The sequence below is a fragment of the Hyperolius riggenbachi genome, chromosome 4 (genome assembly GCF_040937935.1).
Source record: "Hyperolius riggenbachi isolate aHypRig1 chromosome 4, aHypRig1.pri, whole genome shotgun sequence".
Classification (NCBI taxonomy): Eukaryota; Metazoa; Chordata; class Amphibia; order Anura; family Hyperoliidae; genus Hyperolius; species Hyperolius riggenbachi.
The window spans coordinates 460,023,130-460,050,751 of record NC_090649.1 but is presented as its reverse complement, the minus strand read 5'-3'; the positions used below and the strand labels follow the sequence as shown (position 1 = coordinate 460,050,751).

At 45.5% G+C, this 27,622-nt stretch overlaps 1 protein-coding gene across 1 annotated transcript in view; it reads right to left on the bottom strand.

Moving 5' to 3' along the window:
- Nucleotides 1-3,040, bottom strand: part of ITPKB (inositol-trisphosphate 3-kinase B) — a 141,228-nt gene extending 138,188 nt beyond the window's left edge. Inside the window, exon 1 of the mRNA XM_068232814.1 lies at nt 2,668-3,040. The gene's annotated coding sequence lies outside the window, so the exon portion shown is untranslated. The remainder of the gene's footprint in view (nt 1-2,667) is intronic.
- Nucleotides 3,041-27,622: the final 24,582 nt, after the last annotated feature.

The window sequence follows — 27,622 nt, the reverse complement described above, 5'->3', positions numbered from 1 at the left end:
GGCTACTGCGTATGCATGGCCCCGAGCCATGTGCACTCTGATCCTGGGAGTGTTCTGCGCATGTGCAGTAGTGATTTTCCCTTACTGCACATAAACAGAACAGTGCCGTGCATATGATGCAATGAGGAGGTGCATGGCCAGACAGCTTTTAGGGGGTCGCCGCTGCTGGCTGGAGGGTCTCAGAAGAACAGCGTGGGCACATGATTACTGAGGGGGCTGCTAGAAGCCCCAGGTAAGTTAAACTGTTTTTTGTTTTTTAACTTTAGATTTCCTTTAAAATGACAGAGTAACATGAGATCAATTACATGAAAAACATCTACTGTGTAATCGAAATTGCAGTGTTTTGCACACTCGGTGTGTACAGATCGATATAAACATTTTTTTTTACAAAAAGCTGTAATTGACGCTGTTTCTGTGTAAAGCGACCATCTTATATGTATCGACTGCCTACTTTAATGCTGAGAATACACGGCTCGATTTTGAGTCATTAAGATGGCTCGATAGATCATTTCGGACATGTCCGATCACAGTTCCATCGTTTTGCCGCTCGATTTCTCATTGAAGTGAATTGAAAAAAGATAAGAATAACGAGGGGAAGATAAAAGAATCAAGCGGGTAAAAGGATTGAGCGCAGAATCGAGCGCCAGAATAGACCCGTGTATTCCCAGCATAAGATCGACAAAAAAGAACCAACTCTGCCAATCGACCTTCCGATTTTAGCGCTTAATATCAATCCACTTCAATCTATGATCTACTAGACGTCTAATCAAATGTCTAATTGGGCAAAAAACTGTACAGAGCATATCATTATGTAACAGAACGCACTATACAAATGGTGAAATCAGGCAGTTTGGAAGTTAGAAAGAACCTTTGCAGCTCTGTTTGGGTTTTTTTTTATGTGCCTTGTTATTTCGGAGACATGCCAAAAGCCTGCCAGTCTGCTGAATTAACTTTTCTAACGATATTAAACTCTCTTTTTATTTTTTCCCTGTGAAACGCGTCTGCCGTGGAGAGCAGATCCATTATCACGGCACAATTCTCCCATCTCCCAGCCCTCCCTTCATCTGTAACGTTACATAATCCTTCAAGGATAGCCTTTCTGTGACGGGAGGTGGTGGCAATGCCCAGAGCGGATCAGGTAATTTGGGTGTAGTTCACACCTGATCACTTGGACGCTACCGTAGGCCGCTGTGGACATTGTGGCTATGGCAGTGCTGTGAAGGTAATTTGGGGGCTGAAGTTCGGAACTCAAGCCTCCATAATCAGTTGCAGTAGCTGTGTTATTTTGCATGGTAGCATTGGTGATGGTTAATAAGAGTACCGCTGCTATTCAGCAGAACTCAATTTAGTGGCAGTAATTTGCCATGGAGTCTACTACGTAGCCGGACTCCATTTAGTGGCATCAGCTGGCACCTGAGTTATTTAGCTGCAGGGAGAGAGAATAGCGGCTATAGATATCGGGGAAGATTAATGTTAGGTGTAGGTAGGGGGTCACTGTTAGGTGTAGGGAGAGGTTAGGGTTAAGAGTAGGTAGGGGAAGGGGTCAGTATTAGGTGTAGGGGAGGCAGTTACTGTTAGGTGTAGGGAGAGGTTAGTGTTAGGCGTAGGTAGGGGAGGGGGCAGTGTTAGGTGTAGGGAAAGGTTAGTGTTAGGCATAGGTGGAGAGGGAGCAGTATTGGGTGTAGGTGGGGGTTACTGTTAGGTGTAGGGAGAGGTTAGTGTTAGGCGTAGGTATGGGAGGGGGCAGTGTTAGGTGTAGGTAGGGGGTTACTGTTAGGTGTAGAGAGAGGTTAGTGTTAGGCATAGGTGGAGAGGGGGCAGTATTGGGTGTAGGTGGGGGTTACTGTTAGGTGTAGGGAGAGGTTAGTGTTAGGCGTAGGTAGGGGAGGGGGCAGTGTTAGGTGTAGGTAGGGGGTTACTGTTAGGTGTAGGGAGAGGTTAGTGTTAGGCATAGGTGGAGAGGGGGCAGTATTGGGTGTAGGTGGGGGTTACTGTTAGGTGTAGGGAGAGGTTAGTGTTAGGCGTAGGTAGGGGAGGGGGCAGTGTTAATTGTAGGTAGGGGGTTACTGTTAGGTGTAGGGAGAGGTTAGTGTTAGGCATAGGTGGAGAGGGGGCAGTATTGGGTGTAGGTGGGGGTTACTGTTAGGTGTAGGGAAAGGTTAGTGTTAGGCGTTGGTATGGGAAGGGGTCAGGGTTAGTTTTAGGTGCGGGGAGGGTTACTGTTAAGTGTAGGGAGAGGTTAGTGTTAGTAGATAGGGGAAAGGGTCAGGGTTAGGTGTAGGTGGGGGGAGTTACTTTTAGGGGGGGGTGGTGTGTGTGTAGGGGGGGGGGGAGTGTTAGTGTTAGGCTTAGGTAGAGAAGAGGGTTAGGATAAGTAATAGTAAAATGCCTGTAAAGTTACCAATATTCTACTAGCGTTAAAAGGAAACAGTAGAATATCGGTAACTTTACCCATATTCTAAAGGAGATAGTAAAACATGTGTAAATATACCGATATTCTACTATTGCAAACATCTTGCACCCATTTTAACTTGCGGCACTTTTAACCGTACCAAGTGTGGTTCCGGAGAACGTGCTCAGTGATTTCGGAGTGATGTCTCGGAGAATGAGACGGTTATGTGGGCAGAGCAGACCAGTGATGAGCAGATACAGAGGATGGATCCTTACCTGGACTGTGAAGGTCTTCTTGTAGGACTCAGAAGTCTTCTCCTTGTGCTGCACCCCACTGCTCACAGGCACCCCACCAATGTCCTCAGCCCCCTCTCACTGCATCTGGCTGACACCACTTCTAAGGGGACTGGTTCTTTTCTTCTCTCTTTCTTTGTTTCTTTCTTTCGGAGGCTCTGGCTGGCTCTCTCCGCGGAGTTTGTTCAATTCAATGTGTGCAGCGCTGGAGAATTCAGCAGGAAGGAAGTTGTGATGTCTGTCTGAGGCTGAACTCAGAGAGAGAAGCTTCCTTGTACTCAGAAAGTTTCCATTGTCAGAGATGCAGCAGAGAGGCTGCACCCAGGGCTTGCAGGCAGCTCGCACTAGAGCTTGTGTTTCCACTGCCTGAGCCTGCCAGGGAGAGCTCTGCTGCTTTCACTTCCTAGCCAATCACTGTGCGGCAGCCCTGCAGGAGGAGGCAGGTTCTGCCATTTGGAAACAAGAGAGAGAAAAAATGTGTAGAATGATCCTCTAAAGCCGCCTGGGGATGCCTGGCGGGTTGGCAGGGCTGCTGCAGGAAGGACGCGGGCTTGCACAAGAGCTTGCAATCTTATCTGACCCTACAGATGCAGGATTCACACTACAAGAGCTTTTTTAACGCTAGAGATTTTAAGAGCTCTTGCTAATGCAATGCTATGGGGGATTTTTATAAAATTCACATCGCTCCAGTGTGAACTCTCACATAGGATAACAAATTAGCAATAGCTTTTAAATTTTGGGCTGGTGCACACCACGGACTTGATTCACTAAACCGTGATAACTCATATCATGGTCGCGAAAACGCGTGTTTTCGCACGAAATTTTGCAATTATGTTACACGCCTTATAACGCGCGCAAAACGTTAGCGCATCAGTGATATCAGTTATCATAGTTCAGTGAGTCAAGCCCCAAGAGCGCTTTTAAAAACTAGCGCTTTGAAAAGCGCTTGGCTAATGTATTTGTATGGGATGAATCACACCAGAGCGATGTGATTTTAACGCAAACGGGGGTCCTGCAGCATTTCTGTGCTTTTCTCAGCCTCAATGTTCAAGCCAGTGGTTACCAATTTAAAAATAAAAAAGTCAGATACTCACCTAAGGAGAGGGAAGGCTCGGTCCTAATGAGCCTTCCCTCTTCTCTCCCGGTGCCCTCGGTGCTGCGCTGGCTCCCCCGTTCGCGTCCGCCGCCGCAGGGACTTCGGAGGTCTTCGGGAGCACTCGGGCTTCCGAAGACGGGCCGCTCCATACTACGCATGCGCTAATGCGTCATAGAGGGCGCTCGCGCATGCGTAGTATGGAGCGGCCCGTCTTCGGGAACCCGAGTGCTCCCGAAGGCTTCCGAAAGCTCCCTTCGGCATGCGGAAGTGGCAGTATTTGACCGAACTGGTCGAATACTGCCACGGGGATCCTGCGCGGGACCGGGCACCGGGAGAGGGAAGGCTCATTAGGACCGAGCCTTTCCTCTCCTTAGGTGAGTATCTGACTTTTTTATTTTTAAGTTGGTAAACATTCACTTTAAGTATAGGAAAATGGAAAATCGCTCTGAAAAGCTCTAAAACACAGCGATTTTCCAAGCGGTTTTGTTACAGAAGCTGTTCAGTAACAGCTCCACTGTAACAAAGAATAAAAAACGCTACACTAAAACACTCCAAAAGTCGCTAGGCATGATTAGAAAATGCCTAGAATCGCTCTGAAAAATCACTTCAAAAAGCGCTGCATGTTTGCGATTAAATTAGTAGTTTTTGGTGTGCACTGGCCCTTGCAAACTACTTAGAAAAGCTCTTGTAGTGTGAATAAGCCAGGGCCTGTTCACACTGGGGAGATTTTGTGCGTTTCACACTAGGGATCGCAAAAACTCTAGCAAAAATCGATAGCTTTTTGTAGAGGGGTTTTTGTTTGTGTATTTGTACTGGACATTTCTGCGATTTTTGAGCAATCACAATTTTTTTCTTAACATTTAAACCACAATCTCTCACAGAAAAGCGACGCGTGCACTGAGTTTTCTGCAAAGCAATTGCTGTAGTGAGATCACAGCCATATTCTATGAATTACACTAACGCTTTTCAAAGCACTAGCAATCGCTGGCAATTCAGCAAACGCCCGTTAAAGTGGACCTGAACTCTTGCACAGGACAGAAGGAAAACAGAAATGCGTCCTGTATGTATTTAGAGAGTTTAGCCCAGGCATGGGCAAACTTGGCCCTCCAGCTGTTAAGGAACTACAAGTCCCACAATGCATTGCAGGAGTTTTGACAGCCACAGTCATGACTCAGGCTAGGTTCACAGTGGGACGTTGCGTTTAGGGGACGTTATAGGGCACATAACGTGCCCCTAACGCAACGCCTGGTGCTCTCTGATGTGGAAGTCAGAGTGAGCCGCGTTGTGCAGCCCACTCTGGCGTCCGTGATGCCGTGATGCGTACTCTTGGACGCATGCGGCATCATGTGGTCCCGCCCGGCCAATCGCCGCACAGAGCGGCCGCTCCAGGAAGTAAACACTGCAGGTCACACCGTGCAGTGAATATTAATTAGCCATGGGCCCGGCCGCTCTCCCCTCCTCCCCAACATGACTGAGCATGTGCAAACAGTCTAACGCGGCTTAGCCAAGTATAACGCACAGCATGCAGCACTTTCTGTAACGCAACGTGGGCACTGTGAACAGCCCATTGATTTTTCATTATTGTGCGGTGGGGCTGCGTTACAGGCTGCACTAACGTGTGCCTGTAACATCCCTCTGTGAACCTAGCCTCATAAAGGCAAATGCATTGTGGGACTTGTAGTTCCGTATCGGCTGGAGGGCCGAGTTTGCCCATGCCTGGTTTAGCCTGTCCCTCATCTGTGACTAATCACTAGTTGTAATTTGATCCCTTAGCTGTGTCGGGTGACTGCCACGGCAGAGAGGTAAACACAGGATGTTAACCCTACGCAGCAGGAAGTAGACACACTGCAGATTTAGTGCAGAATTTGTATCAGCTGTAACAAAGAAATATTTATGACAAAGAAATCACAATAATAGGTTATTATGCTGTTGCTTATCTTTTAGCGGAAAGAGGACGTTCTGAGTTCAGGTCCGCTTTAATCGCCCTTGTGTGAATGGGCCCTAACTGACCGCTGGCAATCAGCAAAGTCCTGTGTACAATGTATCCCCATTCTCACTGATGCACTTGCGTACAATCGCTGCAGAATCGCTGCAAAAATAGCAATCGCAATTGCGTTTTGAAATCACAAGTGTGAATGGAGCCTAAAGGTGGACATACTGTATATGATACGATCAAATCAATTGTTTTTCCAGTTCTTTTTTTTTATTAAAAATTAAATTAAAATTGAATAGAAACTTTTTTCAATTGAGAAAAAAAGGATTGATTTTTTTATTTTTGTCAATAAAAATCTGATCTGATGTGTTTGAAAAATCAGATTGAAAAATGTTACAGTTGAAAGTTTTATTTGATTGCTTGTTTGATATTTTCATGTCATGAGTGTAAGATACAGTATATTGGTTCGATTTTTATTCTGATTATTCGTTCAAGTGGAAAAACCGTTCAGGCTTCTGTTTTTAAAAAAAAAACTAAAACATTTAAATCGTGTGTGGCCACTTTAAAGCAGTAAGATCAGCCATACTATGCCAGGTAAAAAAAAACACACATATAAGTAGATAAATACTTGATCTACTTACATAACACATGTATTGTACTGTCCACATTTTGATTTCAGTGAATTTTATATAAATGAAGAGCATTCTGTTCCTGGTGGGAACCATGTCTTTTGCCCACAGTTTGAGGCTAAATCCTGATGTAATTTCTTCCCTTAACTTTTTTTCTTTTCTCCTTCAATCGCTGGGTCACCTCAGCCTTGCTTGTAAACACAAATGAGCAGAGGATCATGTTTCAGCTAGGCAGGGAAATAAATGAAAGAGGAGGAATATATTATAGATTAAAAAAAAAAGAACCACCAGTATGCAACTGTTTGAAACTGACTATTAAAGGGCCAGTGCTCCTAAGGTATGTGATAACTCCAAACCATAACAGCAGAAAAAGTTTTCAAAGTTTTGAATGCAGGATTAGCATCTTTATCACTTAATACACTCATACCAGTTGCTGTTGAAATTAGATTTTCATGGTGACAATCCCGCTTTAAAGGAAACATCCAAGGTGTTTGAAAAAAAAAATCCACTTACCCGGGGCTTCCTCCAGCCCGTGGCAGCCGTCCTGTGCCCTCCCCTCAGCTCTGGAGGCTCCCATCTTCTCCGTTGCAGAACCCGACCTCGCCAGGTCGGGTTCCGGGCCGGCCTCTTCTGCGCTCCACAGCGCGGGTCACGTGGTCCCTGCAACGTCATCAGGACGGTACTGCGCAGGCGCAGTAGCCCTGGGTAAGTGGATCTTTTTTTTTCAAATACCTTGGACCAATCCTTTAAAAGAAAATATCAGGGAAAATGATACGCAGATTTACTTACCTGGGGCTTCCTCCAGCCCCTGGAAGCCTATTTATCCCTTGCCGCAGCTCTGCTCTCAGCAGGTTATCCGGGGTTTTCTCTATAGCAGATGCCGACCCGGCGAGGTCAGCAGCTACTGCTACTGCGCCAGAACGCAGCCCGGCCCTAAGAAAAATGAAGTCATTCTGTTTTCCTGCACTGCAAGAGTTAAAAAAAATGCTGTTATCTCTGTAAGGAGGCATTGATTAATAGAAGGCAAAACACTCTTGTCCAGCTGAGGAAACAATGCTGATAAGGTTTTAGTGCTAAAAAGTTCAAGGGGTCATTACTTCTGTTTGTTTTCCGACGTTCACAGTGCAGCCGGTGCAGTGCGATCTAGCAGAGTGTGGTGTCCCAACGAAGTGCATGCAGTAGTGCATTACCGCACAACGCACACATTACCAGTGAAGCATGCTTTTGATTGACTGTATGCTTCACTGTACATGACGCAACACACGAGTAACGTCACAAGTGACTTTTCCGTTCTGTTGCATTCCTGTTCTCACAGGGAAAGCACCGCAAACCTCACTGTGAACATAGCTTTACATCTTATAGATCTTTATAAAGACGTTATCTGAGTCTTTCATGGATGAAGCAGAACCGGTGTGATTATCTGGCGGCTCTTATTCTCCCCGGGGCGCACAGAGATAGAAGAATGCGATGCACGCCAGCGACATGCTGCAACACGGCCACAGAGCCTCCACCGTGTGCTTCACAAGCCAATTGTGGGGAACGTCCTGATCGTGCTATCAGAGCGGCGCGAAGATAAGAAGTATAGACACATTTATTGTATTTATGTGTATTTTTTTTATTTTTGCAAAGAAACACTCCAGAAATGGAAAAAAATGGTCCAATTGAAAGCAATACTACTGTATGTACATCAACAGTATTTTATTAACCCTTTGGGGACCGGCTGTCTAACCCCCCTTAAAGGACTTACAAGGCGAAATAGTCCATAAAAGTTAAATACCTGTAAGAAATATCAATGCACGGAGGGCGCCGTTCCGCCGGGTCCTCGCATCTCAATGTGCCCCCACGGCCAGTCCCGACCCCACAGCCCGGGTCGGGCTCTCCTTCCTCCACTAAGATGGCCGCCGGAGCTGGCCGCGGCTGCGCAGTCCGCATATGCGCGAGTGCGGCTGCGCAGCTCTAGGGCCTCCCCCCGATCCACGCTATAGGCCGTCTCCTGTTGCGTGGATCAGGGGGAAGGCCCTAGAGCTGCGCAGCCGCACTCGCGCATATGCGGACTGCGCAGCCGCGGCCAGCTCCGGTGGCCATCTTAGTGGAGGAAGGAGAGCCCGGGCTGTGGGGTCGGAACCGGCCGGGGGGGGGGAACATTGAGATGCGGGGACCCGGCGGAACGGCATGTAGGGCGCGGACGGCGCCCTCCGTGCATTGATATTTCATACAGGTATTTAACTTTATTGGGCTATTTCGCCTCGTAAGTCCTTTAAGGACCAGGCTATTTTACATGCAGGTGGGGGGGGGGGGGGGGCATTTGGGGGGGGGATCCCCCGGTGTTGCTTGCTGGGCATGGTGTCCCCCCTGTAGCCAGATGACCCCCCTGTAGCCAGCAGTCTCTACTCACCTCCCATGCGCCAGCGAGGAGCAGTTGTGGACACCTCCGCTCCAGCCGGCATCCCCGCTCGTACTGCTGCTAACTTCCGGGTCGCGGCTTGATGACGTCATCAAACTGTGACCCCGGACTTGCGTCAGAGCAAGCAGGGATGCCGGCCGGAGAGGAGGGGAGCGCCAATCACCGGGGGGACATCAGGAAGGTGAGCGGATCCTCTTCTACCTCCCCTATCGCCGCAGTTGTAACAGTGATCACTACGATCCGCCGGCGATCGTAGTGATCACGTGATCAGGAGCCAATCGCGATGGCTCCCCATAGACAGATGTGCCACAAGGATGATATTTGTGTCTCAAGACACCACTAGATGGTGTCTTGATAGATGGGGTCATAGATATGAAACAGCGAATGCCACACAGGAAGAATCCCTGATAATTACACCGCTGACACATTGCTTGCACGCTCTGCTCCACAAGCCAGGGGACACAGGTAGTCTTGAGCAGCGCACTCTACACACTATTGTGCAGAGGATGTGGAGCACGAACACAGCAGGGCGCAAGCTGGCAAGAGCAGAATTTCTAGTGCATGATCCTTACACTCCTCTGCCAGTAACAAAACCTGCTCCACCTTCCGTTCTGCTCAACTGACTCACATATAAGCCGAGGGGAGTAACTTTTTAGCACATTCTTGTGCTGAAAAATTAGGCTTATACGCGAGTATGTACAGTATTCAGGGTACCAACTTTTACTGTAATTTTCTTCGTTTTACCATCAGAAACACTTCCTGTATCAATGTATTGCTGTACAGTATATTATTATAATTGATTTATAAAATTGCCAACATATTCTGTGGTGCTGCACAAAGTAAGAAATGAACATGGGGTACACAATAATACAGACAAATGGAATACACCAATAAAATTTACAAAATACATAATTTGTGACAAAATACAGAATTGATACAAAATACAGAATTGGTAATGACAGTGACAAAAGTAAGAGGATGAATGAAATGAATAATGAATTCCAAGGCACAAAAGGGGAGAGAGCCCTGCCCTTGCAAACTTACAATCTAAAGGATTCAATCTAAAGGATCTAATCTGCATATTGCAATAAAGCCCCGCCCACCCAGTGATGTCACAGCCTAGGAGGAATCCTCCCAGGGATTATTTTCACTGGCTTCGTAATTCTCAGAAACAAACATTCTGTAGAGATCACCCGACAGGACTAAAGATGTCACCACCTGTGATAAACTTCAGAATGTAAATCAGGGAAGGGAAAGACTTTACAATGGGCAAACACTGACTAAATAATCTGTAAATGAATATTGTAGACAAATAAGCAATTTTATTTGTTATGTTCTTTTCACCACAGCTCCTCTTTAAATCATTCATATCATTCGGCGAGTACTGACAGGAAGTGCAGTGTGCGGCGGGTCCTGGGCCGGATTTACTATAAGGCATTGTAGGCGCGTGCCTACAGGCGCCTGATAATGGAAAGGCAGCTCACTCCCTTCCCTAACTGCCTCCCTCTCTTCCCTATGCAGAGTCCCTAGTGGAGTGTAAATGAGAGGTTACTTACCCAGGTCTCAGTATTCCACAAACGAGCTCTCACTTCAACTGGGGGCACCTCTAGCTACCTAATACTGAGGTTACCTCTGGCTACCTAATACTAAATGGCACCTGTAGCTACCTATGATGGACAAGGGAAGTAAAGTAAAGGAGGAGTGACAGCTGGGCCATCCAGCACACTTGCAGTGCAGTTCAGCAGGGTTTGTAGATTCATTGGAGGGCGGAGTCTAAAGTGCCACTACATCTGTGCCTATAGGCTCATGTGATGTAAATCCGGGCCAGGGCGGGACATTGAAAACATCAAGTAATAAATGCTTATCCCACATACAGTATATTCATATCTGATCATCTCTGGCGACACCCCTCTTGTATTTCAGGCCATGCTATTAATAGCGCTTTATATTAAAGCTGAACTTTGCTCGGAGTTTGCAGCCCATCCCCCGGACACGGCGATTACGTCCCGACTGCTAATACAAACCAGCTGCAGATACCTTTATTAGTGTCCACAATGCCTCTCAGGCCTTCCAGTCTTCTGATGTGACTTCCTGAATCTCCAGTGTCCATACAAGACTATAGGCAGCCTTATAAAACTTATGCAGATTAACCACTTCTGTGCCAGGGGTATTTTTGCTGATCGGTGCAGCGTGGGCTCTCCAGCTCGCAGCACCGATCAGCTAGCAGCCAGGGCAATCAGACTTCCCCCCTTTTTTCCACACTAGTGGGATGTCCTGCTGGGGGGGTCTGATTGCCGCCGGCTGCTTGCGCTTGCGGGGGGGGGGCTCTTCAAAGCCCCCCTCCGCAGCGCTTCCTGGCCTCCTTCCCCTTCCCTCCCTCTCCCTCCCCCTGTGAGCGGCGCAGGACGGATTTCCGTCCTGCGCCTGATGGGATAGGCTTTAGCCTATCAGATGCCGGCGATCCCCGGCCAATCAGAGGCCGGGGATCGCCGATCTCCTCTACGGCGCTGCTGCGCAGCAGCGCCGTATACATGTAAACACCGGGGAAGATCTTCCCCTGTGTTTACATTTACCCTGCGAGCCGCGATCGGCGGCTCGCAGGGTGTTCACGGAGACACCCTCTGTGAACTGACATGGAACGCAATCCACTTCAGGATTCAGGGGCGTACTTAAGCGTACGCAGAATCCTGAAGTGGTTAATGTGGTGCTGATATTTAGAATGTAAATAAAGGTGAGGAGAGATTTTACAATGGGCAAACATTTACTAAATAATAGTGTTGCTCAAATCCGATCCGGATAAAATCCGGATAGCTGTGTACCGGATTTCATCCTGTGTTAAATTCAATTCACCTGGGCGGGGGGTTTAATCTTACCTATCATGACGTCTTCTTCGTCCGTCCCTCGGCGCCTCCCACGATGCACTCCAATCTGGCGTCATGTGACTATACACTTCCTCCTTCAACCCGGAAGGAGGAAGTGTTTTCAGTCACGTGACGCTGGATTGGACCGCATCGTGGGAGGCGCCGAGGGACGGACGAAGAAGATGTCATGATAGGTAAGATTAAACCCCCGCCCAGCCCGCACAGGTGACTTGAATTTAACAGGATGAAGTCCGGAACACAACTATCTGGATTTCATCCAGATCAGATTTGAGCAACATTGCTAAATAATTTATAAATGAATATTGTAAAGAAAAAAGAAGAAAGAAGCAGTGAGCAGCAATGGCACATACCCCGTTTCGGGGAGAGGCACTTTTCGGCTCCAGAGGAAGTGGTCACACGGACCATCTTGTCCCTGCCTGAATTATAGCCTGTGGTGACTCTCTCAGACCTTGGTATGTGCCATTGTTGCTAACTCTTTGTGCCACTTACCGTATTTTTCGGACTATAAGACGCTCCTGACCATAAGACGCACCTAGGTTTAGAGGACAAAAACCAGGGAGAAAAAAAATACTAAACCTGGGGCATCCATGGTACAGGGGCATCTTGTGCATATTCTCCCCTCCCCAATTTATATGTCCCCCTTGTACCTCTTGTGTTCCCTTTGTACCTTTAGGGTCTCTCTTGTGACCTCCACTGTCCCCATGTGGTCCTCTGTCCCCCTGTGTCCTCATCCATGCTCCTTGTGTCCTCTTAAATGCCCCTCATGTCCTCTTAGGTGGCCACTGTGTCCTCCAAAGTGCCACCCTGGGTCCTGCAAAGTGCCCCCCGGGTCCTGCAAAGTGCCCCCCCCGGGTCCTCCAAGGTGCCCCCCGGGTCCTCCAAGGTGCCCCCTGGATCCTCCAAAGTGCCCCTTGGGTCCTCCAAAGTGTCACCTGGATCTTCTAAAGTGCCCCTTGGGTCCTCCAAAGTGTCCCCCTGGGTCCTTTAAAGTGCCCCTCCTCCTCTAAAATGCCACGTTTTCTCTTAAGTGCACCCTGTGACACCCTGTCTGTCTAAAGCCTGTGTAATGCACAGTTTCTGTGTCCCCCGAGGCTGCCGCGTCCCTTTATACATTGTTCCGCCCCCCCCCCCGTCCTCCTCTGCCCCCCGTCCTCCTCTGCCCCATCCCCACGGACTCCTTCCCCTGGCTCTCTAATGTGGGGCTATGCGGGGAGTGTAAAGGCTGCTGCGGCTTACCATTGGATTATAGCGCTGAACATCGGTAAATCCGCCGCGTGAACAGCCGCTGGGTGGTCCGTGCACATTGCCGAAGCCTCTCTGCCTTCACTTCCGCTTACATCACCAATGCAGAAGTGAAGGCAGAGAGGCTTCGGCAATGTGCACGGACCACCCAGCGGCTGTTCACGCGGCGGTGGTCCGTGCACATTGCAACTCGGCCTGATGAAGGGTCCTGCTGGGCCCGAAACGAGCGTGTCGTTGCCTTTTTTTATATTGCATTAAGTTCATGAGTGAAGTACATGTCTGTGCTATATATTTCGTATTTGAAGCACCTGCAAGGAATTTCTCACAGAGAATTTTAACGGAATTTTTTGGAAATTTATGTCAATAAAATCTTTTGATATTTTTTGTACTTTGAAGATTTTGTACGAGTTTTTTTCAAAATCCTTTCTATATAATTCAAGACTGTAGTTGCCATTGGCAGGGTTTGGTGTGTCATATCAATGGTTATATATAGATTGGGGGGGGGGGGCCCAATGTAAAACTTGCATCGGGGCCCACAACTCCTTAGCTACGCCACTGACCATAAGCTATAGGCTAATTTAGGGAGTTAGGTGGTTTCTACCGGTCAGCCTTCATTTTGTCTTATCTGACATAAGGTTGACCGATTGTTTCTTGTGAATACAGCATTTTAATTGGTATTAAAATGCTGCTTTTTGTATTGCATTGCCATTAATAAATTGGATTATTGTGAACTATTGGTGGTAAGCTAAAAAAAGTTGGGGGAAAGGCTGTGCGTCCCTAAACACATGTTGCAATTGAATGGTTAATCGCACAGGCATACACCGCCTCTGTCAGACTGAAAAGTGCATGCCCTGCATCCTAGACAAGTGCTAACATTTATTAAACTAGGAGGAACTTTAGCTTCCAATATGGTTTGCATGCAAAGTATACTATACTAGACACTTGCGCCACGGTGAGGCAAACCTCCGGGCAAGTGATCTAACTCAAATTTAAATTTAAAACCTTGGGAGCAGCTAAGCATAAAAAAATGTGTAACTTACATTTTGGTGGTAAGCTGTTCATTGTAGGACTCCTTTCCTCTCTTCATTTTTACATATCCTAAACTCCAACCTCCCCCTATATCCTATGCCTAACCATAACTTCTGAGTTAGGGCCAGTGCACACCAAAAACATCTAGCAGATCCGCAAAACGCTAGAAGTTTTTGAAGCAGATTTCAGGCCTGGTGCACACCAGAGGAGTTTTTCTGAGCGTTTTAAGTAGCCCAAACGCTAGAGGTTTCAAAAGCCCAAACGCTAGAGGTTTCAAAAGCTCTTCCCAATGTAATGCTATGGGTTTTTTTACAAAACCTCATTGCTCCAGTGTGCACAGACACATAGGATAACATTAGCAGCAGATTTAAAAACTCTAAACGCTCAGAAAAACTCCTCTGGTGTGCACCTGGCCTCAGAGGGATTCTAGGCATGTTTAGAGACGTTTTCTAAACATGCCTAGTGTTTTTTGGAGCGTTTTTGTGTAGCAGATTACAAATATTGTTACAATATAAGCTGTTACTAAACAGCTTCTGTAACAAAAACGCCTGGAAAACTGCTCTGATCTGCGTTTCTCAGAGCGGTTTTCCACTTTCCTACACTTTAACATTGAGGCAGAAATGCCTCAGAAATCTAAAAAATGCTGCAGCCCCCAAGTTTGCGTTCATGGAAAAAACGAACCGCTCTGGTGTGCACCATCCCATTCACTTTCATTAGCCAAGCGATTTCCCCCTGCAAGCGTTTTAAAAAATGCTTCAGAAGCGCTCTGGTGTGCACCAGCCCTATTACTAAACAAACATTAACCACTTCACTCCCCTGGTAATTTTCACAGCTCAACTGTGATAACTTTGGCAATAACGTTATCAAAAATTATCACAACTAAATTAGATCTATATCTTGTTTTTTTTCAGGACAAATAAGGCTTTTTGTGGCTGATATTTGTTATTAGTAATTACCTTATTTTCTATGCATTTTAAAAGGAAAATAAGGAAAAAAGTAAAAAAAATACACAATTTATCCACTTTCATACATTATAGCTTTAACTTAAACAGTTCTATTGCACATTAAACCCACACATTTTATTTGTCTATCCCTCCTGTTCATTTAACCACTTTCGGATTTCCCAGACGCTTAACTACGCCCCTATTGACTTAATTAGCGGATCAGGGGCGTTTATAAACGCCCCTGCCGCTATTGTGCTGTGCGGGCGCGATCGCGCGCGTGCACGCGCGCGCTCCCGCGCGCTCCCGCGCTCCCGCCCGCGGGTGCGCGCCCCCGTGCGTGCACGTGCACGTGCACCAGCTTCATTTATTTCTGGGTGGGATTGATGAATGGGAGTAATTACTCCCATCACCAATCAGATGCCTGTAACCATGAATGAGCACTGCTATAAGCCAATAGCAGTGCTCATTCATTTGTGAGGTTTACAAACAATGTTGCCAGCACTTAAGAAGATACAGTTACCTTGTAATCACTCCTGAGAGGATTACAAGGTAACTGGATCTTCTTTTCTTGTAGTCTGACTGCCACCTAGAGGATTTTATAAATATACCAGGACTTATAAATAAATATACCAGGACTATATACCCCTGATCAACCCTGATTAACCCTGATCAACCCTGATCTAATCCTAGCCTCCCTTGCTTTTTTTTTATGGTTGGAAATATAGAAATAGTGTATCTTTTCATTTTTTTCTCTTTTTTCTTTTTAAAATGCATAGAGAATAACATTATTACTAAAATAAAATATCACCCTTGAAAAGCCTAATTTGTGGCGAAAAAAACAACCTATAGATCATTCACATGTGATGAGTAGCAATAAAGTTATCAGTGAATGAATGGGAGGAGCGCTGAAATGTAAAAGTTGTTTTGGTTTTAAAGAGACTCTGTAACAAATTGTTTATCTTTATTTCTTCTATGCTATAAGTTCCTATGCCTTTTCTAATGTGGTCTGGCTTACTGCAGCTTTTCCTAATTGCACAGTAGCTGTGTTATCTCTGTTATATGATCTAATCTTCTCTCTATAGTCGGCACAGTCAGGCTGAGGCAGTCAGACTGGAATGTGCAGGGCTGCTTGTGATTAGCTAGAAGCTGTACACACCCCCTGCAGGCTCTGTGTGACTAACACACTCTGCTTAGCTGAGCCTATTAGAAGCTGGTTAGTTTGTTTGTAAACACTGCCTAAAACTGGCAATTACAAGCCAGGTTTGCAGCAGAGAATGGCAGAAACAGCACAGAGGGGACCAGGAGCACATAATGAATAGAATGGTATGCTTTTTATTGTAAGAATTTCAGAGTACAGATTCTCTTTAAGGGAAGAAAACCTGTGATCCTGAAGTGGTTAAACAGTTCATTTGTTTTGATAATGTATTAGATGTAACAATTAAGTAATGTATACAATCTGCTGCTTTCTACTCCTGGAATGTGTATTTTACACTTGTTTACTAATTAACTCTGCCATTGAAATCCCTGGGAGGAGGAGAGGGGTTTGCTGTCATTATTTTACATCTCTGTAGTGATGTTCTCAGGTCAGAAATAAATTAAACAGTGTTATCTAAGATTTTGTAGCAAGAAGAGTGCAGAGACTTACTTTCACCTCATAGGGACAGTGAGTGGTTAAAAGTGGTTAAAAGTGTCACAGAGTAGCTAAACTGTAGGAGAACATAAATACATTAAACATGAAAAGAATGTCATCTCCTATCAATTTATACTTGTATAATGGCTATGACATTCCCAGAGGAAAAATCATTCCAGGCAACCTGCAAAGTGCAGAAGGGAGGGGCTATGTCTGAACGGGGAGGCCTAAGCAGCTAATCAATGGCTTGTCTGCAAGAGGCATTCCTGGGGCAAGTTGAGGAGAAGCTTTATTCTTACTAGTCCCTTAATAGATTTTATAGTGCTCCACACTGTATGTAGAACCTACTTATAGATGTGAGAGACAAAGCAGACAGCAGTGCCAAATGTAACACACATTTCTGTTTTTAGTGCCACTCTAAATTGTACCTAATGTCAGAATATGTGTTGTAAACATTTTTTTTTCTGCTATTTTTTCCACCCCAAATTTCCTCCCAAATACTTTTTATTTGTACCTTTTACAGTAAAGTCCCAGCTATCTGGAACGCTGGCATCTGGCAGTCTCAACCGACCTGCATGCCTGGGGGGAGAATGGGGGCTTTCCTATCCAGTCTTGCAGAGCATTGCACAGCGGAAACGGCTTACAAATCCTTCCTTATTTTCCCCTCGTGTCCCTATTTTAGGACTGATGTACAAATCTGTGTACATATCAGTGCTGGGCCGAAATTACGCATTAGCGTAATTACGCATCGTAATTCACTACAAATGCACCGTAAGCGTTACGTGTAAGGTTACGGTATTACGCGTAATTAATTACGTGTAGACCGTGGGTTAAGTTTTTACGCGTAACAAATTACGCGTAAGACAGTAAACTCCCATTGAAATTACACAGTCTGCCGTAATCGCGTAATATTACGCTCCCGTATAATATAAAAAAGCCGCCGACTTTAAGGGTTAATAGCAAAGCCCCCTTAAGTGCTAAGAGCCTCAAATTTGGAGAATATATTAAGGAGATCAGAAGGAATAAGAGGAAAAAAAATTTTTTCAAAAAGACCTTATAGTTTTTGAGAAAATCGATGTTAAAGTTTCAAAGGAAAAATATATACATTTAAAAACCCGCCGACTTTAATGGTTAATAGCAAAGCCTGCTTAAAATTTAGAAACACCAAATTCACAGGGTATATTAAGGGGATCAGTGGGAATAAGAGGAAACATTTTTTTTTCAAAAAGACCTTATAGTTTTTGAGAAAATCGATTTTTAAGTTTCAAGGGCAAAAATGTCTTTTAAGTGCGGAAAATGTCAGTTTTTTTTGCACAGGTAACAATAGTGTTTTATTTTCATAGATTCCCCCAAGTGGGAAGAGTTTTACTTACTTCGTTCTGAGTGTGGGAAATATTGAAAAAAAAACGACGTGGGGTCGCCCCTCCCAGACCTCTTTAACCCCTTGTCCCCCATGCAGACTGGGATAGCCAGAATGCGGAGCACCGGCCGCGTGGGGCTCCGCACCCTGACTATACCAGCCCGCATGGTCCATGGATTGGGGGGTCTCGGAAGGGGAGGGGCAGCCAAGCTTTCCCCTCCCCCTCCGAGCCCTTGTCCAATCCAAGGACAAGGGGCTCTTCTCCACCTCCGATGGGTGGTGGAGGTGGAGGCCGCGATTTCCTGGGGGCGAGGTTCATGGTGGCATCTGGGAGTCCCCTTTAAAAAGAGGTCCCCCAGATGCCCACCCCCCCCTCCCAGGAGAAATGAGTATAGAGGTACTTGTACCCCTTACCCATTTCCTTTAAGAGTTAAAAGTAAATAAACACACAAACACATAGAAAAAGTATTTTAATTGAACAAAAAACATAACCACGAAAAAAGTCCTTTAATATTCTTAATTAACCATTAATACTTACCTGTCCCTTTAAAAGCCAGTTCCCACGCAATATCCTCGGAAATATACTAATCAGTTACAATGTAACAAAGTTATTACAATGTAATAACTTTGTTACTTTGTAACACCACCGCACCCGACGTCACTCGCCGCTCACCCGCCGGCCGCCGCATACACGCTAAGTCCCCGCCGGCTCCCGCCGTCCACTCCGCCCACACCTGTCACCCATATACATGCTGGCACCCATGGGTGCCAGCATGTATATAGGTGACATGTGGGAGAGGCGGGGAGGGCAGCGGAGCCGGCGGGGACTTAGCGTCCCTTCACCCGACAGAGCTCTGAGCTATAGCTCAGAGCTCTCGAAAGCATCTTTGTATTTGGGCTCCAAGGAGCCCCATTGGTCCTTAGCAGACAAATGGGGTTCCTTCAAATCAGAAGGAACCCCATTGGTCTGCTAAGGACCAATGGGGCTCCTTGGAGCCCAAATACAAAGATGCTTTCGAGAGCTCTGAGCTATAGCTCAGAGCTCTGTCGGGTGAAGGGACGCTAAGTCCCCGCCGGCTCCGCTGCCCTCCCCGCCTCTCCCACATGTCACCTATATACATGCTGGCACCCATGGGTGCCAGCATGTATATGGGTGACAGGTGTGGGCGGAGTGGACGGCGGGAGCCGGCGGGGACTTAGCGTGTATGCGGCGGCCGGCGGGTGAGCGGCGAGTGACGTCGAGTGCGGTGGTGTTACAAAGTAACAAAGTTGTTACATTGTAATAACTTTGTTACATTGTAACTGATTAGTATATTTCCGAGGATATTGCGTGGGAACTGGCTTTTAAAGGGACAGGTAAGTATTAATGGTTAATTAAGAATATTAAAGGACTTTTTTCGTGGTTATGTTTTTTGTTCAATTAAAATACTTTTTCTATGTGTTTGTGTGTTTATTTACTTTTAACTCTTAAAGGAAATGGGTAAGGGGTACAAGTACCTCTATACTCATTTCTCCTGGGAGGGGGGGTGGGCATCTGGGGGACCCCTTTTTACAGGGGACTCCCAGATGCCACCATGAACCCCGCCCCCAGGAAATCGCGGCCTCCACCTCCACCGCCCATCGGAGGTGGAGAAGAGCCCCTTGTCCTTGGATTGGACAAGGGCTCGGAGGGGGAGGGGAAAGCTTGGCTGCCCCTCCCCTTCCGAGACCCCCCAATCCATGGACCATGCGGGCTGGTATAGTCAGGGTGCGGAGCCCCACGCGGCCGGTGCTCCGCATTCTGGCTATCCCAGTCTGCATGGGGGACAAGGGGTTAAAGAGGTCTGGGAGGGGGGACCCCACGTCGTTTTTTTTTCAATATTTCCCACACTCAGAACGAAGTAAGTAAAACTCTTCCCACTTGGGGGAATCTATGAAAATAAAACACTATTGTTACCTGTGCAAAAAAAACTGACATTTTCCGCATTTAAAAGACATTTTTGCCCTTGAAACTTAAAAATCGATTTTCTCAAAAACTATAAGGTCTTTTTGAAAAAAAAATTTTTCCTCTTATTCCCACTGATCCCCTTAATATACCCTGTGAATTTGGTGTTTCTAAATTTTAAGCAGGCTTTGCTATTAACCGTTAAAGTCGGCGGGTTTTTAAATGTATATATTTTTCCTTTGAAACTTTAACATCGATTTTCTCAAAAACTATAAGGTCTTTTTGAAAAAAAAATTTTTCCTCTTATTCCTTCTGATCTCCTTAATATATTCTCCAAATTTGAGGCTCTTAGCACTTAAGGGGGCTTTGCTATTAACCCTTAAAGTCAGCGGCTACCTAACATTGATCCATGCCTCAACTTTTCCGCTTGGCAGCATGACCTTACGCATTAATTGCTAGTAGGAATTTACGCGTAAGCCTATAACGTAACAACCTGAATTACGGTATTCTTACGCGTAATTGCGTAAGGGCAATGCGTAATTACAGACATGTACCGAAATTGATTGTCTATGCCGTAAGCGTAATTTCGTAATGCGTAATAGCGTAAAATTACGCGTAATGATCTGTAAGCGTAGCTTTTTCCATTACGACCAGCACTGGTACATATGTGTATTTTTCTCCTGAAAAATGTTTTAAATGAACTTTACTCTCTTCCTTTAAATTAATACATTTCTGACTTTCAAATGTTAAACAGAAATGAGAACCAATGGTGACAGAAAGGACCGGGGTGGTTTGAATAATCAAACAACATATTTTGCTTATGGATTTTCGTGATAAGCATGACTAGGGGTGTAAATGGGCGTGGCTTGAGGTGTGGCAGGGAAGTGTCCCTCTTTCTTTACTCCAACTCTTTGATATAAGAAAGAAGGACATCTATTAGACACACCCCTAGCCATACCTGCACCACACCCCTAGTCATACCCCTAGCCACACCCCTAGCCACGCATACCACAAAAAATTCATAAGCCAAATACACAGCCTTATAATTTAAACCACCCTGATCCCTTCTATCACCATTCCTTTTCCTTCAAATTAACATTTAAAAATAAGAGATACATCAATTTAAAGGGTAGGAACAAAGTTTAGAGTCAAATAAACACATTTTTTTTGTAGTAACATACATATATTTACATACATCTGTACATTAGTCCCAGTGGCGTAGCTAAGGAGCTGTGGGCCCCAATGCAAGTTTTACACTGCGGCCCCCCAAACACTATACGTAACAACTGATATTGCGCACCAAAACCTGCCAATGACAACTACAGTGTCAGAGGTGCAAGAAGAGGATGGGGTACAGTTTAATGATTACTGCTATTCAAAGCATGTATAGAAGTGATTTTTACCAGCACAGGACCAATAAATAGCTAATACTGAAGTTGAGGAAGGGCCCTTCGGGGGCCCCTCTGGCCCAAGGGCCCCGATGTGGTCGCAACCTGTGCAACTCCGATTGTTACGCCCCTTATTAGTCCTGAAAGAGGGACAAATGGGGAGGAAAATGGGACAGAGGGGTTTGACTCCCAAAGAGGGACTGTCCCTCCAAAAAAAGGGACATGTTGGAGCTATGGGCATGCTTTCCGTACAGGAAATTAGTGAGGCTCTTCCACAGGAACTAGGGAAAAGGGAAAACTTCTCTGGTGCTTTTGTCAATAACCGCGAGTTGATGCAGAGCAGCCCATGTGACATTTGTGTTTGCTGTGACAAGTCAACACCATTTATTGGTTTATTGTGTTGGATGAAGCCGTAAGGACAATATCTCCTGTTTATTGTTTCTCCATAAAAGACGAGGCCGGTATCCCTGCACACCTTGTTGTCTCATGGAGTGCCCTGTTTGCACAGTGGCGTCACTGAGCCCGGCGCTGCAGTGCAGCACTCAGTCGCTCAGCTCTGTTTGCTGCCATTATACACGGCTTGGCATTGTCTCTGCAGAGTCCTGTGTACCGTGTGTATGGGGATGAGGCCGCACAATGCAGCCACACGGCCTGGAAAAACACACAGCGTGTTGTGTGCACAACTCCACGTGTGTCATCAGAACAATCCACTGTCATGGAAAGATACTCCGACCCTTCCCTGGCAACCGCAGAGAAACAGGAAACAGAGGTGACAGCTGGAGAGATAAGATGGATAGATAGATAGATAGATAGATAGATAGATAGATAGATAGATAGATAGATAGATTTCCTGTATTTTCAGGTCCGCTTTAAATTGTGAGAGGGATATGGAGGCTGCCATATTTATTTCCTTGTAAACAATGCACATTGCCTGGCTGTCCTGCTGTTGTTCCGCCTCTAATATTTTTTGACCCTGAACAAGCATGCAGATCAGATGTTTCTGACTGAAGACAGACAAGATTAGCTGCATGCTTGTTTCAGGTGTGTGATTCAGACACTACTGCAGCCAAAGAGATCAGCAGGACTGCCAGGCAACTGGTATTGTCTAAAAGGAAATAAATATGGCAGCTTTCATATATCTATCACTTCAGGAGTCCTTAAAAGTGTACCAGAGCTTAATTAAATTACAAGTTTTATACATACCTGGGGCTTCCTCCAGTCTCATCTGCACGGATCGCTACCACCCCGCTGTCCACTCCTCAATCTTCTCCGTACCGGGTCCTGTAACTTCTGTCAGTCGCGGCCAGTCTCACGTAAGAAAAGTGCGCTCTTTGCGTATCTCTCCGGCAGCTTTGCTGGTACATCGCCATGAGATAACAACACAAAGAGATCATCTCACACAGTGGAAGAAACTACAACAGAGTAGAGTGGCAGAACAACACATAACACTGAACATGCACATTAACAAAATGCAGAGTGCCATCTTGTGGCCATTTACAGTAGTATACACACAGTTTAAGCAGTATACCCATAGTTTTATCTAACTCTACTTCCTTTTTTTAATTTATTTTTTGGTCATGTTGCAAAAATTGCAATTTTTTTTTTATCTTTGCATTTTTTTTTTACAAAACATTTTCATGCATGATAAATCTAACATATTGTTATATTAAATGCACATTACAAAAAAAAACCGATATAATGAATTGTATGTGTAGTACGGATAATTAACCACTTAAGGACTGCAGTCTTAAAACCCCTTAAGGACCAGACACTTTTTTTCCATTCAGATCACTGCAGCTTTAAAGGGACACTGTAGGGGGGTCGGGGGAAAATGACTTGAACTTACCCGGGGCTTCTAATGGTCCCCCGCAGACATCCTGTGCCCGCGCAGCCACTCCCCAGTGCTCCGGCCCCGCCTCCGGTTCACTTCTGGAATTTCAGACTTTAAAGTCTGAAAAGTAAACCACTGTGCCTGTGTTGCCGTGTCCTCGATCCTGCTGATGTCACCAGGAGCATACTGCACAGGCCCAGTATGGTCTGTGTCTGCGCAGTATGCTCCCGGGGACATCAACGGGATTGAGGACATGGCAACGCAGGCGCAGTGGTTTTCAGACTTTAAAGTCTGAAATTCCAGAAGTGAACCGGAGGCGGGGCCAGAGCATCGGTGAGTGGCTGTGCGGGCACAGGATGTATGCAGGGGACCGTTAGAAGCCCCGGGTAAGTTCAACTCATTTTCCCCCGACCCCCCTACAGTATCCCTTTAACGGTTTATTGCTCGGTCATACAACCTACCACCTAAATGAATTTTACCTCCTTTTCTTGCCACTAATACAGCTTTCTTTTGGTGCTATTTGATTGCTGCTGTGATTTTTAGTTTTTATTATATTCATCAAAAAAGACATGAATTTTGTCAAAAAAAATGTTTTTTTTCAACTTTCTGTGCTGACATTTTTCAAATAAAGTAAAATTTCTGGATACATTTTAGTCCAAATTTATTGTGCTATATGTCTTTGATAAAAAAAAAAAATCCAATAAGTGTATATTTATTGGTTTGGGTAAAAGTTATAGCGTTTACAAACTATGGTGCAAAAAGTGAATTTTCCCATTTCAAAGCATCTCCGACTTTTCTGAGCATCTATAATGTTTCATGAGGTGCTAAAATTCCAGGATAGTATAAATACCCCCAAAATGACCCCATTTTGGAAAGAAGACATCCCAAAGTATTCACTAAGAGGCATGGTGAGTTCATAGAAGATTTTATTTTGTGTCACAAGTTAGCGGAAAATGACACTTTGTGACAAAAAAAATAGTTTCAATTTCTGATAACTTGTGACAAAAAAAAAATGAAATTTGCCACGGACTCACCATGCCCCTCTCTGAATACTTTGGGGTGTCTATTTTCCAAATGGGGTCATTTGTGCAGTGTGTCTACTGTCCTGTCATTTTGGGGGTTGCTAAATTGTAAGCACCCCTGTAAAGCCTAAAGGCGCTTATAGGACTTTGGGCCCCTTAGCACACCTAGGCTGCAAAAATGTGTCACACATGTGGTATCGCCATACTCAGGAGAAATAGTATAATGTGTTTTGGGGTGTATTTTTACACATACCCATGCTGGGTGGGAGAAATATCTCTGTAAATTAGATTTTTTTTTTACACACAATTGTCCATTTACAGAGATATTTCTCCCACTCAGCATGGGTATGTGTAAAAATACACCCCAAAACACATTATACTACTTCTCCTGAGTACGGCAATACCACATGTGTGATACTTTTTTGCAGCCTAGGTGCGCTAAGGGGCCCAACATCCTATGAGTACCTTTAGGATTTCACAGGTCATTTTGAGGCATTTGGTTTCTAGACTACTCCTCACGGTTTAGGGCCCCTAAAATGCCAGGGCAGTATAGGAGGAAACCCACAAGTGACCCCATTTTAGAAAGAAGACACTCCAAGGTATTCCGTTAGGAGTATGGTAAGTTCATAGAAGATTTTATTTTTTGTCACAAGTTAGCGGAAATTGATTTTTATTGTTTTTTTTTCACAAAGTGTCATTTTCCACTAACTTGTGACAAAAAATAAAATCTTCTATGAACTCACCATACCTTGGGGTGTCTTCTTTCTAAAATGGGGTCACTTGTGGGGTTCCTATACTTCCCTGGCATTTTAGGGGCCCTAAACCGTGACGAGTAGTCTAGAAACCAAATGCCTCAAAATGACCTGTCGAATCCTAAAGGTACTCATAGGATGTTGGGCCCCTTAGTGCACCTAGGCTGCAAAAAGGTGTCACACATGTAGTATTGCCATACTCAGGAGAAGTAGTATAATGTGTTTTGGGGTGTATTTTTACACATACTCATGCTGGGTGGGAGAAATATCGCTGTAAATGACAATTTTTTGATTTTTTTACATACAATTGTCCATTTACAGAGATATTTCTCCCACTCAGCATGGGTATGTGTAAAAATACACCCCAAAACACATTATACTACTTCTCCTGAGTATGGCGATACCACATGTGCCTCTATGGGGATGCCAACACTGGATCGCCGAGGCTTAGGAGGACTGGGAAGCCTCATTAGGATCCAGAGACTTCCCCCTCCCGAGGTAAGTTTACCCCAGAGGGGCTTTTTTTTTTTCTTCTTATGGACTTTCTTAAAAAAAATCTATTGTTGAATAGATGTTTTGAAATACTTAGAACGAAACCCAGTCACATTCACGATCCCGCCATTTGCAGATGTCGACCATTAGCATATTATTGGCCATTCTGCAATACAGGCATCAGTAATAACCAAATTACACGGCTGCAATTAGCGCAGATGAACGTGTCTCTGTCAGGCTTCACACGGGCCGGGAACATGTTGCACGGCCGCATTAAACTAAATTAAGACAGATTTTAAATACACTCCTTCCAAATTAGGAATTGATGTGCAGAGCAGGCACGGGCGAGCCTCATGCCTGGCCAGATGCAGCAGCAGATATCGCCTGCGGCGACGCACCCTGGGAAGATCATTCCCGCTATGCAGGAAGTCAAGGAGGAGGATTTGCAGAGACATGTTACCACTCCTAACGTTTAATTTCATTGAGACAGAACAGCGACTGGGGCGAGGGTACCACGAATGCCGCCTTGTGAAGTCGAAATTAAGACACTCAAATTGTTTTCTTTAAAAGGAGAGAATTTCGTGACGCCCTCGAGGTGTGCCCAGATTTTATTTAATTAAATTTTTTAATCAAAGCTGATCTCTGACCAGCTCCGCTTACTGGTGGAGTACAGTATGAATGAACCATTTTTACCTGCCAGAAGACAGTTTGTTCTGGTCTGCAGCCAGTCCTACAGTTCAGAGGACGCCATGCGGTCCATCCAGCCAACACAATCGAGAGATCCTTGGGGTATTTGTGAAACCATGGTACTACAGAATACCCAGACTCAGGGCCGGAGTTAGGCCAAGGCCTACTAGGCCATGGCCTAGGGCACCACAGGAGTAAAGGCACCAAAGCAGCAGGCTGAACTTATGCAGCATTTGCAAATTCGAAAAGTGTAATGGGTTAAAAGAGACCGAAAAGCGCTCTTACTAAAAAGCAACGCTGAGTATGATTTTGCCTTTTTGAAACAGATGGTATTTGCAATAATCCAGCTTTAAAGGGAACCTGAGAACCTGGGGTGTAGTGCTCATGCTGGCCGCGCACACCCTGTTGCGCATTATGCACCTGCGCAGAAAGAGGTTCCCGAACATTTTTTCCGTCAGTCTTCAGAAACATGGGGACTGAGTATCTCCTGTGCTCCAAAGACATCAGGACAGGTATCCGTCTTTATTAAGACAAAGCCCGTCATTGATAGGCTCTGCAATTTCAGCTCAAGTAGTCTTTAAAAGGCAAAAGTTTATGAAAAAAATGGCAAATGTAACTAAATTTTGATCTAAACGAACAACAGCAATACTTAGTTGTTGTTATACTGCATTGGAGTCAAGATAGCAGCCCACGGGCATAGGGGGAACAAAAGGGACATAGGGGGACAAGAAGTGGCACAGGTGGAACAGGGGGGACAAGGTGGGGGGCAAGAGGTGGTACAGGGGAAACAGAGGTGGCACCGGTGAAACAGAGGGGACATAGGGACAAGAGGAGGCACAGGGAAAACTTCTGTCAATCTAATTGCATTTTGTAAGAAACTGTTACCAATCTAATTGCATTTTGTGGGACACTGCTACCAATCTAATTTGAGAAACTGTTTCCAATCTAATTGCATTTTATGACAAGCTGTTGCCAGATTATGTGTATTTTGTAGGAAGTTGCTGCCACGTTATGTGCAGGGCCGGATTTAAGCCAAGGCCACCTAGGCCATGGCCTAGGGCACCACAGGAGCAAGGGCACCAAATCAGCAGGCTAAACTGGTGCTGCATTTGCAAGCTTGCAAATGCTGCAATGCAGGGAGGTCAGGCAAGCGCCTGACTGCAGTACTCTGCTGCTAGCTGCCTGTACAGCAGCCACCTTACTCTCTGTGCACATTTGCATTGTGGCCAGCGGCTATGGCCTTGGGCAGCATTGGAGACAGAAAGGAAGAGGAAGCTTCCGCAGTGGAGAAATGAGTGACACTGATGGCTGCTGCGGTGTGAAGGCGAGCTGGCTACCTATACTGAAAGGGGGGGGGTCGGAAAAGAAGGTGTATAGGGAGCCATCTGGCTACCTATACTGGAGGGAAAGTGGGGAGGAGTCATCTGGCTACCTATACTGAAGGAAGGGGGGGGGGAGCAGCTGGTGACAGTGGCCTTGGGCGGTAAAGAGTACAAATCCGGACCTGGTTATGTGTATTTTGTAGAGAAACTGCTGCCAGATTATCTGTATTTGGTGGGAAACTGCTGCCAATCTCATTGCATTTTGTGGGAATCTGCTGCCAGATAATATGTATTTGGGGGAAACTGCTGCCAGATTATGTATATTTGTGGGAAACTGCTGCCAATTTAATTGCATTATTGCATTTTGTGG